This window comes from Schistocerca piceifrons, chromosome X (genome assembly GCF_021461385.2).
Source record: "Schistocerca piceifrons isolate TAMUIC-IGC-003096 chromosome X, iqSchPice1.1, whole genome shotgun sequence".
Classification (NCBI taxonomy): domain Eukaryota; kingdom Metazoa; phylum Arthropoda; class Insecta; order Orthoptera; family Acrididae; genus Schistocerca; species Schistocerca piceifrons.
Window position 1 is genome coordinate 894,474,162 of NC_060149.1, and position 15,861 is coordinate 894,490,022.

Here is a 15,861-nt window from a genome sequence, read left to right on the forward strand (position 1 = left end):
CTTCTGTAAAGTTTGGAAGGTAGGAGACGAGGTACTGGCAGAAGTAAAGCTGTGAGTACCGGGCGTGAGTCGTGCTTCGGTAGCTCAGTTGGTAGAGCACTTGCCCGCGAAAGGCAAAGGTCCCGAGTTCGAGTCTCGGTCGGGCACACAGTTTTAATCTGCCAGGAAGTTTCATATCAGCGCACACTCCGCTGCAGAGTGAAAGTCTCATTCTGGAAACATCCCCCAGGCTGTGGCTAAGCCATGTCTCCGCAATATCCTTTCTTTCAGGAGTGCTAGTTCTGCAAGGTTCGCAGGAGAGCTTCTGTAAAGTTTGGAAGGTAGGAGACGAGGTACTGGCAGAAGTAAAGCTGTGAGTACCGGGCGTGAGTCGTGCTTCGGTAGCTCAGTTGGTAGAGCACTTGCCCGCGAAAGGCAAAGGTCCCGAGTTCGAGTCTCGGTCGGGCACACAGTTTTAATCTGCCAGGAAGTTTCATATCAGCGCACACTCCGCTGCAGAGTGAAAGTCTCATTCTAGGTCCTGTTCCCGTTTACACAGAAGGACATAACGATTCGACTAAAGTAAAAGTTCTGCACACACTAAGTGCTGCTGCAGTTACTCGCTGGTTACCGACTTTACCACTCCCAGAATGAATTTACATTCTGCAGTGGAGTACGTGACACGATTTAAAACTTCCTGGCAGTTTAATCTGTGTGCCAGCCTGGGACACGAACCTTCGTCTTTCTTGGGCAAGTGCTCTACAGGCTGAGCTCTACACGCCGTGCCCTCGTAACTTAACTTCTGCTAGCACCTCTTCTTCTGCCATCCAAACTTCACACAAGTTCTGCTGCATACATTGCACCTAGCACTCGCGGGGAAGTGAATATTACCGAAAATAGCTTATCCACAGCATGAGGATTGAGCGCCCCACAAACCAAGCATCGTCATCCACAGCGTGAGGAAGTGTTTCTAGAATAAATTTTACTTCTGCACTGGTCATTGTGAGCTGATTTTATAACTTTCTGGCAGATTGAAAATATGTGCCGAACCGAGACTCGAACCTCGAACTTTTGACCATTGCGGGTGACTGCTGTAAACACTGAGTTATCCAAGCACTACTTTCGTCCTATGGTGTTGTGTGCGTATTGTGTATTGAACCGGGGACCTAGAAACGACGGAGAGGCTTCGTCCCGCCGTAGCCCTCAGTGGTTCACGACCCCACAACAGGCTACAGCAGTGCGCCCGCCCCACCGCCGACCCACACCGAACCCACGGTTATTGTGCGGTTCGGCCCCCAGTCTCATACCAGACAAGTGTAACCCCAAATGTTTGCGTGGTACAGTAATTATGGTGTACGCGTACGTGGAGACAGTGTTTGCGCAGAAATTGCCGACATAGTGTAAATGAGGCGGAATAAGGGGAAGCAGCCCGCATTCGTCGAGGCAGATGGAAAACCGCCTTAAAAACCATGCACAGGCTGCCCGGCACACAGGAGCTCGACACTAATCCGCCGGGCAGATTCGTGCCGGGGAGCGGCGCGCCTTCCCTCTCGGAAAGCAGCGTGTTAGACCGGACCGCTCGTCTAGCCGGGCGAGCTCCTAGGCTGTTAGTTCCGCAAAGTTTGTAGGAGAACTTTTGTGAAGTTTGGATGTTAGAAGAAGAGATACTGGCGGAAGTAAATCTGTGTCGGTGGACCGTGATTCTTGCTTGAATAGTTCACTCTGTACAGCACTTTCTCGCCAAAGGAAATTGTCTGAATTTTCAGTTCCGTTTCGGCACCCAGTTTTAATCTCCCAGAAAGTTTCAAATAAACAAAGAGCGGCAATTCATTCTGAAAATGTTACGTTGAAGAGGACACCCTCGACAGGTTTGAAGAGGTTGTTTGAGGATGTTATCAAACACCTGCATCTCTGCTTAATAGCCATTGAAACTGCAAGACCAAGAGGTAGGGGGTAACAAATAACGAAATTCTACTTTTGTGTATGTACGGTACAGTAGGAAGAACACATCGTTAAATTTGTAGGCGATTAGGAGGTATACAGGACGCGCGGGGAATTTATTAGAGCTGTAACCTCGGCTCTAAACCGATTGGATATCGAGCTGAGGTGAAGTTGGTTGGCGGATTTGGGAACGTCATTCTATGCTGCTTGAACTCTATCCCGGAGTTCATCAGTCTAGGATTATGGATCTGGAGGACATTTTGGCCAGAACAAAACTCGTAACCCTCTCTATCGAGGTAGGTCAGGACAACACAGGTAACATGTAGCGTAGCGTTATCTTGTTGGAAGATAATGTCACGGAGATTTCGAAGATAGCACACACCCACCAGTCAGAAATGTAGTGCCTTCTGTCCTAATTAGCGGTTAGACGAAAAAGAGGTGATCGTTTTGCGTACCCAATGGTACACCATACCATCAGAACAGTTGGTGGGCCAGTATGACGAAGAGAAGTATAAGACCATAACGTCCATTATCCTTGGCGCCTCCATACACGCATATGTTCATCGTGAAGCTGTACGGAGAACCGTCACTCGTCTGAATAAATGCCGATGTGGTGCCAGTCCTGTGTCCAGAGTTGCCGTTGGGCGCACCGCTGTCGGCGCGCATCTCTGCTGCCACGTCAATGAAGCAACAGCGAAGGTCGTTGTGCTAACAAAGTGCGAGGCACTCGAGACGTCGTCGCACTGCTCGTCTGGCCAGTTAACGTGCTGCAAATAAGCCAATTTCCTGACTCAAGGTATGTAACCAGACTGCACGGAGAATTTGTCTGTTTTCTCGGGCGCTAGTCTCACGAAGCTGCTGAGACCCTGGAAGGCACTGAGTATTGCCCTCTTGAACCTTTCGATTTCATATGCACGTGACTGACGCGGGTCTCCGAGCAACGCAAACAGTAATATTGTGGAACGATACAGCACAGTGTCTAAAAATCCCGCTATACCCACTGAATGAGGATGAAACAAAGACCACATCGATGGCTGTCATAGTTTTAACTCTCTGAGAAGAATGGGCTTAGATTTGGAAGAAATGTTCCGTGTGGTGGTTCATGGCGTTACACACGCTGCTGTTTGCGATGATGACAGTTACGCGAATGATATGGAGTGTGAAGCCGTACCTAGTTTTCTTTGTTTTAATACGAAAGTCTAGCCCTCATCAGTAGATTCTCGAATCTAGAACTCCCGTAATATTAGTGATGCTGGGGATAATTTGCGGTAAAGAAAACTGATAACGTAAATACAAGTAAAAATACGGATGTGGAAAGAGACGGCTAATTTCCAGCAATTTATTTAGTAACCGAAAGTGTCTGTTATGTTAGAGCAGAACCAAATTTTATTACACAAAAATTTAGGTTATGATGCACGAAGGACCTTTCTTCTCAAGTATAGCAGGACTGCTCACAATCTATCCTGAGTATTTACGAAAAGAGAGGAGAAATCCGTAAAATTACATCACAAAGCCACCATGCGCTGACAAGTACCCTAAAACTGGCCACGTATGGCATATTGTTTAAAATGCTTCAGAAGATTGTTTTGTATAAGAATTGCCGAGTGCGAACTGCATGGAATATTCTGTGCCTCGTCGATGGCAAAGCGTGCTACGGGAGTTTTGAAGGGGAGTGATTGACAGGTATCTTGAATATTTTAATCCACCGAACATAGAAGTGTTCATCTACAATATGCCACAATTAAAATAACGGTTTCAGTTGTCATAACAACAACAATATACAGAATTAGGTATAATTGGGACAGACTTTATTTTAGAAAGCTTAATACAGGCAAGGAGTCGGATATTCTTCCACATTTAGCGTTTTATACAGGATGAGTCACTTAACGTTACCGCTGGATATATTTCGTAAACCACATCAAATACTGACGAACCGATTCCACAGACCGAACGTAAAGAGAGGGGCTATTGTAACTGGTTAATACAAACCATAAAAAAATGCACGGAAGTATGTTTTTTAACACAAACCTACGTTTTTTTAAAATGGAACCACGTTAGTTTTGTTAGCACATCTGAACATATAAACAAATACGTAATCAGTGCCGTTTGTTGCATTGTAAAATGTTAATTACATCCGGAGATATTGTAACCTAAAGTTGACGCTTGAGTACCACTCCTCCGCTGTTCGATCGTGTGTATCGGAGAGCACCGAATTACGTAGGGATCCAAAGGGAACGGTGATGGACCTTAGGTACAGAAGAGGCTGGAACAGCACATTACGTCCACATGCTAACACCTTTTTATTGGTCTTTTTCACTGACGCACATGTACATTACCATGAGGGGTGAGGTACATGTTCGACGGGCGTTTCATAGGACATGGAGGACGCATAAATTGGCCAGCCCGTTCTCCTGATCTTACACCTCTGGACTTCTTTCTGTGGGGTACGTTAAAGGAGAATGTGTACCGTGATGTGCCTACAACCTCAGAGGATATGAAACAACGTATTGTGGCAGCCTGCGGCGACATTACACCAGATGTACTGTGGCGTGTACGACATTCATTACGCCAGAGAATGCAACTGTGCAGCAAATGATGGCCACCACATTGAACATCTATTGGCCTGACATGTCGCGACACACTCCATTCCACTCCGTAATTGAAAACGGAAACCACGTGTGTACGTGTACCTCACCCCTCATGGTAATGTACATGTGCGTCAGTGAAAAAGACCAATAAAAAGGTGTTAGAATGTGGACGTAATGTGCTGTTCCAGTCTCTTCTGTACCTAAGGTCCATCACCGTTCCCTTTGGATCCATACGTAATTCGGTGCTCTTCGATACACACGATCGAACAGCGGAGGAGTGGTACTCAAGCGTCAACTTTAGGTTACAATATCTCCGGATGTAATTAACATTTTACAATGCAACAAACGGCACTGATTACGTATTTGTTTATATGTTCAGATGTGCTAACAAAACTAACGTGGTTCCATTTAAAAAACCGTAGGTTTGTGTTAAAAACCATACTTCCGTGCATTTTTTTTATGGTTTGTATTAACCAATTACACTAGCCCCTCTCCTCACGTTCGCTCTGTGGAATCGATTCGTCAGTATTTGATGTGGTTTACGAAATATATCCAGCGGTAACGTTAGGTGACTCACCCTGTATAGCTGTGGCTGTTCCTTCGCATTTCCACTTGACAACTGCATAACAATCAGTCGAGTTGGGCAGCTTTAGAACGGTTCAAATGTCCCTGATGGAACTGTTAGTTAGGTAACATCCAATGCCAGCGCAATATTTCTTACCTCCTTCTGTATTGGTGGGCCGGCAATCTCGTGACATGTTGTGATCAATTCTGCATTACGTAGGATGTCCGGACTCTTTTGATCAGATAGTGTACATCAGCAGTACAAAATAGGAAGTAGCAGTAGAAGAAGAAGGTGAAGATCAATAAAATGGAAAATGCGCAGAAACAGTAGAGAAGTAATCAAATCCGAATAAGTTGATTGATATGCATACAAGATGGAAGAAAGAAAACAGGAACAGATAAATAGAAGGGAAGTATGGATGATGCTGACGGTGTGACAGATAGATGTTTCTTTGACCCCTATAAATTATTTGTCACAAAATTTTATTGAATATCTCTACAGTTCCACTTTTTGCGGTAGTGTAATGCAAATTCGTTTACCTGTTTACTTGTTAAGCTGGATGGGGCACCTAACGCTAATTTTTGAGTAATCCTAGAAGAGGGTATTACATTACAAAAAGACTTAAGATATGCACAATATTCGTGTCGCAGTCATCCAATGGTAATTTTGCGTCTACACTGTTGCCAGTAGACACAGTTCAAATGTTGTATTCTGAGATCAGTTCACTAACAGTGTGCACCGTTGTGAGTCGTGCCGCTGGATACTGTATTCCCGATCGTTACGGTACAATACTATGTCAGAAAGTGATGTAAGATTCAATAATTTTTCTTTGTAAACTATCAGGTGTTTCCTGAGACTGTGTAGATAACACATCGTCCTCAACCCATCGTCATCGAAGTACTCTCAAATAGGTTCTGGAAACTGTACATACTTTACGCCACAGTACCCCTCTAGAGTTCCTGATCATCCTCTGACAGCTAGTTGGCTTGTCACCGACCGCACCCAATCATCACAGCACTCCGTGCAGGCACCTCCACATCAGCGTTTCTTAAACTGAGTCCCGCGGAAACCTGGGCTCCCGTGAAGCTAACGTGCCTTCTTTCATAACATTTGCAACATTAACTTAAAAAATTACGCCTTTAAGGAAACCTGAAAGATTTGTATGAAAGTTTTAAACAGTATTTTCCAAATTAGCAGATGATTAAATATCAAAAAGGTTTGTAGATTCTCAATCCATATGTTGTCAATGCACGATCTTCGAAAGTGTAAAGAAACGAACACTAAACTTTTATTGAAGTGAATCTGATTTAGCCTCGGAAGAAAAATTTAAATTAATGTCGTTAGCGGAATTCTGATGCGGTTTAAGAAATCGGTAATCTGAATTGTCGCAAAGGACATGTTTAAAGTTTTTCCACTTACAGATACTCGGTCCAGCCACATTAATGTGACCAGCGCCTACGTTCGATGTCAACAAGCGATACACACGTACAGAAAGTGTTGTTGTTGTTGAGGTCTTCGGTCCAGAGACTGGTCTGATGCAGCCCTCCATGCTGCTCTACCCTGCGCAAGCTTCTTCATCTCCAAGTAACTACTGCAACCTACATCCTTCTGAATCTGCTTAGTTTATTGATCTCTTGGTCTCCCTCTACGATTTTTACTCTCCACGCTGCCCTCCATTGCTAAATTTGTGATCCCTTGATGCCTCAGAACATGTCCTACCAACCGATCCCTTCTTCTTGTCAAGTTGTGCCACGAACTCCTCTTCTCCCCAATTCTGTTCAATACCTCCTCATTAGTTACGTGATCTACCCATCTAATCTACAGCATTCTTCTGTAGCACCACATTTCAAAAGCTTCTATTCTCTTCTTGTCTAAACTAGTTATCGCCCATGTTTCACTTCCATACATGGCTATACTCCATACAAATACTTTCAGAAAAGACTTTCTGATACTTAAATCTATACTCGAGGTCAACAAATTTCTCTTCTTCAGAAACGCTTTCCTTGCCATTGCCAGTCTCTACTTCGACCATCATCAGTTATTTTCCTCCCCAAATAGCAAAACTTATCTACTACTTTAAGTGTCTCATTTCCTAATCTAATCCCCTCAGCATCACGTGATTTAATTCTACTACGTTCCATTATCCTCGTTTTGCTTTTGTTGATGTTCATCTTATATCCTCCTTTCAAGGCACTGTCCAATCCGTTCAATTGCTCTTCCGGGTCTTTACCTGTTCCTGACCGAATTACAATGCCATCGGCAAACCTCGAAGTTTCTTACTACTTCATGGATTTTAATTCCCACTCCAAATTTCTCTTTTGTTTCCTTTACTGCTTGTTCAATATACAGATTCAGTAGCATCGGGGATAGGTTAATCTTTGGTGATGGTGTTGTATATAGGAAAAAAGTCACAACTCTTAGAAAATTGTTGTGAAATGCAGCAAGATTTCCAGACATTCGATGTTTGCTGCAGGAATTAGCAGACGACCCTCAAAAACAAGTATTGCACATAGACAGGGGGAACATCCTTCATTATATGATTACACCATTACCGAGAACACATCGGGAATTGTCACATCCATTGAAGTTTTATAGGGCAAATGCGTAAGAAACAGGCGAAAAGAGAGCCGTAATAATTGCTTACAGTACTTTTAATGGCCATCGAAAAAATAGTAATTGTCTTACGGTGTCTGTGTTTTAGCGAGACTGAGTGGAAGGCGTGACCTGTCTCGAGCAGGTGACATGTGATATCGTAATGACCGGGCAGAACGCAGCCGGGTAGCTGACTAGCATGATTCCGCCGGCTGCTGCTGGTAGCAGTCCAACCCCAAATTTTTATACTAGAAGAGCATCGTAATTGTTTACAACATCCTTAACATCTGCAGGGTATGTGCAATCTGGTTACAATGTCTGTGTGCAATTTGTTATACCATCTTCTAGTTTTCAACGTGATACTGGTATGTTCACGCTGTGCTAGTTCAGAGACAAGAGTGTGCTTGATACGCTGTGTAGGCGATGTGGAATGGAATACTGAACGTTTTTACATTATGGCGATGATGTAGCATTAAATGTTTTAACAAGCATACTATACCTAAGTTACATACAGCTGTCAGCGCAATCTAACCAATGTCTCGTGTATGATGTGCAGTGAAATTCTACATTGGCGGGAGTGTACTTCATACGCCATGTAGGGACACAAGTCATGTGTAGGCGTATCAGCTGGACTAGTCTGTTCCAGTTTTTCTCCTAGAATCAGTATAATCGTGCTTATACACTGAGGTGACAAAAGTCATGGAATAGAGAAATGCACACATACAGATGGTGATAATTCGCGTTCTCAAGGTATAAAAGGGCACTGCATTGGCAAAGCTCTCATTTATACACAGATATTCTACGTAGAAAGGTGTCCGACGTGATTGTGACCGCAAGACGAATTAACAGACTCTGACCGCGGAGTGGTAGTTGGAGCTTGACACGTGGGAGATTCCCTTTCGAAAATCGTTAGAGAATTCAATATTCAGAGATACACAGTGTTAAAAGTGTGCCGAAATACTAAATTTCAGGCATCACCTCTTACCATGGGACAACGCAGTGGCCGACCGCCTTCAATTAACGGCCGTGAACAGCGGCGTTTGCGTACAGTTGTCAGTGCTCATAGACAAGCAACACAGCGTGGTGAACATAAAAATCAATGTGGGACGTACTACGAACGTATCCATTAGGACAGTGCGGCGAAATTTAGCGTTAATGGGCTACGGCAGCAGATGACTGATGCGAGTGCCGACATCGTCTGCAGCGCCTCTCCTGGGTTCGTGACCACATTGGTTGGATCCTAGACAGCTGGAAACCCGTGGCCTGGTCAGATGAGCCCAGATTTCAGTTAGTAAGAGCTGATGGTAGGGTTCGAGTGTGGAGCAATGTCCACGAAGTCATGGCCCCAACTTGTCAACAAAGCACTGTGTAAGCTGGTGGCAGCTTCGTAACGGTTTGGGCTGTGTTCACATTGAACAGATTGGGTCCTCTGGTCCAACTGAACTGCTCATTGACTGGAAATGGTTACGTTCGGCTACTTGCAGCCATTCATGGACTTCATGTTCCCAAACTACTATATCATATCACCAGGCCACAGTTGTTCATGACTGGCTTGTAGAACATTCTGAACAGTTCGAGCAAATGATTTGGCTACCCAGCCTGTTTGAGATGAATCCCATCGAACATTTGTGGGACAAAATCGAGAGGTCAGTTTTTGCACAATATCCTACACCAGCAACACTTTGCAATTACGGATGGCTATAGAGGCTACATGGGTCAATATTTGTGCAGGGGACTTCCAGCTACTTGTTGACTCCATGCCACGTTGGGTTGCTGCACTACACTGGGAAAAAAACGAGGTCTGACATGACACTGGGAGGTACCCCATGATTTCTGTCACCTCAGTGTGAATCGTAACCTTGAACTTGGTAGTTCAGTTGGTCTAGTGTGTCACTGAGTGATTTGAAGTGAGGCAGCCATTGTTGAGTTATAAATTGTAATAATTATTAGTTTATGCCTCTTCATATTAACCTAGTAATAAATGGGGTAATAAGTTATAGCAGAATGATTGGGTAACAAACAGTAGGACGCTGCCCTAACTATAATTTTTTATTTTTCTGTCAGTTTTATTGATACACCTCCACAGTGTAGTTTCAGCGACGTCTTGTAGCATATCTGTGGTACTTATTAAATATAGGACCAGTGTATCGAGTTTATGCATCTCCACAGTAACTGAGTTATAAATTGAGTAATATATTTTAGCAGAATTATTGGGTAATAACTGGTAGGATAACAACCCAACTCACTTTTTTATTATTCTGTCTGGTCGTGTTTCATGTTGCTTTTGCCATAGTGTACAGAACATTAATGAGGAGTCCGTCTGATAGTTAGCGTGCCTGGATAATTGTTGAGGATCAAGTGACAACAGCACCACCTACAGCTTTGCCGCCAGTTTTGCTTCATATATCACTACAATGGGTTATAAACCGGGATAATAAAAGCGGCAGGGCATTAATGATAGTAACTGAGTAACAGATAATGGTGATAAAAGTGACAGGTCATTAATTTTGTGTCAGAGAACTAGCCTAGAGATAAGGAGAACAATGGACCCTTTGTCCTGGATTGGAGGATAAATCTGACAACCATTCAGGCTGTCCTCAGTTATCCTGCCAATAGAAATCGTAGATATCAAATATTTTACATTAGTTTTCATATGGTATAAAGTTAAGATGTATGTCATTGACATGAGGCATTATACATTGTTCACTTACACTGTGCTTAAAGTTTTACGTTTAGGATATTAAATTTGGAAAATAATATGTATATATATTTGTTTATATACCTCACATGATCCAATGAGTTTTGTATGCTGTTATTTATACTGCTACCATGTATTCTACAGTTTGCCACCTTTGCGAATTTCCTGCCATTTTTAAGCAACACAATCGGCTTAGATCAAGTGGGAGGGGGGAGGGGAGGAGGGAGAGGGGAGGAACGTGGAAGGGGAGGGGTGACCTTGACTTTAGACCGTTGAGGATATCTGGCAACAATGCACTATCAAACGGAAAGCAACCACAATTTACAATTCCAGCAACACGTATAAAATTTCCTTCGATATCTATAGTTAACCTTACCTGCTGATGATCCAAAACACTGAATAGCACCTAGTAGCAGGTCACAGAGAGACATGTTTTGCTGATGCAATACTGTTAGTCAGAATTCCTTCAATAATTTAAAGCCCTACATTAGCATTTCCTACAGCTAGTTTTACGTTATTCCAAATCATTATTCCTAAGTATTTAATCGATGTGGCAGTGCAGCAGCATACCACTGATAGTGAGTTCGAATACTACTGAATGTTTTTCTTGGTTTCAGTGACTTTTAGTTCGAGATGATGACAATTGCACCAAGTTATTTCAAGCTACATGTTAAAACTGTCTGTCCGCTCTCTCCAAAACTCATTTCTATGTGCACATGGTTCTAATCTGCTATAAAATGCTCTTCTCTGCGTGTTTTCGTATCACAGTTATTTGCATCTAATGTGTTATGATATAGTGATAGGAATCGTCCGAGCAATCTTCCGAATGGGAGCCTATAACAACAAACAAAACTAGAGCCTATCTTGCTAATGTAGTATACACTCCAAAGTCAATGAACCGAGTGCAATCGATCCGGGTTCGTCACTATTCCCTGTGGCAAAAAACACTGCTGTGCCAGGGATTATCCTTGTCTGTCGAGGAAGATATTCATCGTACCTCCGAGCAGAGCGATTATATCTGTGCCACTTCTCATCATTCTAGTTACAGCGGAATCTAGAGAATTTCCAAAGAAATTTAGATGACAAAGCGTTTTGTGCCCGAACAGATATGACGCACAGCGCTAGGGGCAATGCAGAGGTCTCTGCCGAAAGCGTCGTGCAGGCGCCCCGAGCGACGAGATTGCAGAGCGATAAGGGTCTGCCGCGGTCCCGAGATAAACGCAATGTCAGCACCGGTATCGAAGCTGAATGTTAAGGAAATCATTTTTTTAAGGAATACAGCGGTTCTGAAGTGGGAAGTTTCTTTGTTGCGCTCCTGTAGCCAAATTTATCCATTCTGAGATGGAGAACTGTATGTAGTGTGTGACAAAAAAAAGGTGAGTAGACTCTCAAATTACTGTAAATACAAACGTTATTTGCTGTTTCTTGTGACATGTATCTGAAATATCTATGTGTTTCTTATGGCTCCCCTTACGTTGATCCAGATCATTTCCAAAGTACTTACTTAGCACGCACCATTCTCCATAACTGATACGGCTAACCAACACTATTGCAGTTTTGCTCGGCCCAAAATAAGCTTGTTTTAATCTTCGCGATGAACACTTACACTAGTACAGAATCTTAAATCTGCCTTCGGCAAACCGAGGTTTAGGCTTTACGTCGTGCTCTTCAGATCACTTTATGTAAATGCCAAGATGATTGTTTTGAGAAGGTAACGAACGATTGCCGGCCGGTGTGGCCGTGCGGTTAAAGGCGCTTCAGTCTGGAACCGCGTGGCCGCTACGGTCGCAGGTTCGAATCCTGCCTCGGGCATGGATGTGTGTGATGTCCTTAGGTTAGTTAGGTTTAATTAGTTCTAAGTTCTAGGCGACTGATGACCTCAGAAGTTAAGTCGCATAGTGCTCAGTGTCATTTGAACCATTTTTGTACCGAACGATTTCTTTCGCCATCCTTCATCGATCTGCTGTGTCACTGATGCTACATTAAATCCTATTCTAATCTTTTTATTCGTGGTAAGAGAAGTGTTCATCATCCGTATTTGAACTGACATGAGAGGAACAACGAAGCCCTTAAGCGGGCAGTTATCACTCTTCGCATTAATGACCTGCGTTGAGTATCAATCGTCATGATGTGACTGTATGTGACATTATTGCTTGGAACTTGAATACATTTCTTGGGTGTTTTGATACGTTACTGTATACAAGAACTAGTCAGCACGACTATAATTCAGTCTTCCAGTTCCTGAAATTTTTGTTAGGTTTTAGCGGCCACTGAAGTTGTAGTACCGTTGTGATAGGAAATAGACTGCCGGAGAAAAAAAAAGGTGAATCAGCATCGGCTCGTTTGAAGATGATTAAAGTTGCAGTGTCCTGTGACAGGTAGAATGACCATCAGAGTGCCTTAGTGTAGTTCGTGATTAGTGTTGTTACTGGGCCTAGTAAACTACACAAGAGCCGTGAAAAGCAACAGATGTTGAGCGATCACTGTGAAGGACACACAGAAGCTCTGTACTCGTATGACTAGTAAGCTATAAAAGAGGCGTGAACAGCGTCAGATGTCGAGCAATCACTGTGAAGGACACGCTGATGCCACATACTCGTGTGACTAGTAGGCTATAAAATAGCCGTGAACGGCGTCAAATGTTGAGCGATCACTGTCAAGGACATGCAGATGCCGAGTACTCATGTGACGAGTAGGCTATAAAAGAGGTGGGAACAGCATCAGATGTTGAGCGATCACTGTGAAAGACAAACAGATGATGCGCACTTGTGGGGCTAGTAGGCTATAGAAGAGGCGTGAGCAGCGTGAGATGTTCAGCGATCACTGCAAAGGACACGAGGATTCTACATACTCGTGTGAGTAGTAGGCTATAAAAGAGACGTGAACACCGTCAGATTTTGAGCGATCACTGTCAAGGGCATGCAGATACTGTGTACTCGCGTGACTAGAAGGCTATAAAAGAGGCTTGAACAGCATCATATGTTGAGCGATTACTGCGAAATATATGCAGATGCCGAGTACTCGTGTGATGAGTAGGCTATAAAAGAGGCGTGAACAGCATCAGATGTTGAGTGATCACTGTGAAGGACACACAGATGCTGCATACTCGTGCGACTAGTAGGCTATACAAGAGGCGTGAGCGGCCTCAGATGTTGAGCGATCACTGCGAAGGACACAAGGATTCTGCATACTCGTGTGACTAGCAGGCTATAAAAGCGACGTGAACACTGTCAGATCTTGAGCGATTACTGTGAAGGGCACGCAGATGCCGTGTACTTGGGTGACTTGTAGGCTATAAAAGAGGCGTGAACAGTGTCAGATGTAGAGCAATCAATGTGAAGGATATGCGGAAGCTGTGTATTCGTTTGACTAGTGGGCTATAAACGAGGCGTGAACAGTGGTAGATGTTGCGTGATCACCATGAAGGACACACAGATTCTGCGTACTCATGTGACTAGTAGGCTATAAAAGATGCGTGAACAGCATCAGATTGTCAGCGATCGCTACGAAGGACACGCAGATGCTGCATACTCGTGGGGCTATTTGGCTATAAAATAGGAGTGAACACCATGAGATGTCAAGCGATCTCTGTGAAGGACACACAGGTGATGCATACTTGTGTGACTAGTAGGCTACACAAGAGGTGTGAACATTGTCATATGTTGAGTGATGACTGGTGAAGGACACACAGATTCTGCCTACTTGTGTGACTAGTAGGCTATGAAAGAGCCGTGAACAGCGTCAGATGTTGAGCGATCACTGTGAAGGACATGCAGATGCTTCATACTCGTGTGAGTAGTAGGCTATAAAAGAGATGTGATCACCGTCAGATGTTGAGCGATCACTGTGAAGGACACACAGATGATGCGTACTTGTGTGACTACTAGCTATACGAGAGGCGTGAACAGCGTTAGATGTTGAGCGTTCTTGAAGGGCACGCAGATGTCATGTAGTCGTGTGACACAACTTTATCAGCACTGGACAGACTTTGAAAGGGACATCGTTTCTAGTCTACTTGTGGCCAACTGGTCGAATGGAAGAATATCCAGATTTCTGGGGCGTTTGGATGTGACAGTAGCCTGACATTCGACTGCATGGGAGCATGAGAGCTGGCTTTACTCGTTATCAAGCTTCTTGTCGACCACGTACGACCACCACATGGAAGGATTGCCATATTGGGCAACAAGCACGTAGTAATCTGTTCACATCAGCCCCTGTGTGCTCCGCCATATTGGCGGGTGACCTTGAACGAGTTTCGCTCGGCCGCCGCTAGGGCTCGGAGGATCGCGCTAGAGTTCTAACTAAGCGCGATCCGCCACTAAAAATACCGGATGCAGGCGCCATGTTGGATTATCAGCGCGCTACTTCCTGCCGCGCCCAGTGTGGCGACGCTTATCAGTTGCAACTTCCTCAGTACAGGCAGCTGCACGCTCATTTGACTCGAGGCAGCCGCACTGAGCACACAGCCATGCCGTACAGGAGGAGAAGATATACAAGAAGATCAAGATTGCCTGTGTACAAGACTGTGGATACATTTAGTCTTACTCCTAATAATGTAGCACAAGAAGAGCTACTAAATGGACCTATTACTTTTGTAGGAGCTAAGATTCATTTTTCTTGTGGCCGGCCATGGTGGTCTCGCGGTTCTAGGCGCGCAGTCCGGAACCGTGCGACTGCTACGGTCGCAGGTTCGAATCCTGCCTCGGGCATGGATGTGTGTGATGTCCTTAGGTTAGTTAGGTTTAAGTAGTTCTAAGTTCTAGGGGACTGATGACCACAGCTGTTAAGTCCCATAGTGCTCAGAGCCAGCCAGCCATTTTTCTTGGACAACTACAGAGGTTGTGTCTTGCTGCACCATTGATCAGAGACTAGCACCATTCGGATAATGAAATTAGCGTACCGTGCATAGTCTACCGTTAACACCACAACACAAAGAGCTGTTTGATATTGTTCCACGATCGGAAGAGATGAAATGCTGATAAACGTGCAACTCTTTGTGTTCAGCGATGATCAACGGTTCTGTACTACGCTGGCCGACCATGATCGGCCGATATTGCGGCGACATGGTGAGAGGTTTCATTTTTACGATATATGTAGAGACTCAGTGGTGTTACTCCTGGCGTCATGATGTAGGAAGTTATCGTGAGTGACTTAGGTCACGGCTGGTAGTAACTGAGGGAACTCGGACGGCACGGCGCTATGCCACGGACACCATGGAAACTCATGTGTTATTTCTCTTGCGACAGTATTATGGTGACACATGGAAAACATCTCCATGTATGGTCTCAATGTTGTTGAGGTACTTTAGTGGCCAATAAAATTCCTAGATCTTCGTCCTGTAGAACATACAGGGGATAGGCAAAATAATGTGAACAGTGGTAGTAATGGGCCGGTACAGACTAGGCATCAGTGCAGGCTGTTTACGAATTGTGCACACTTCCTATTTGCATTCAGAGGCCGAGGTCAATGTGAAATGAAAGACCTAACAGAGTTCCAAG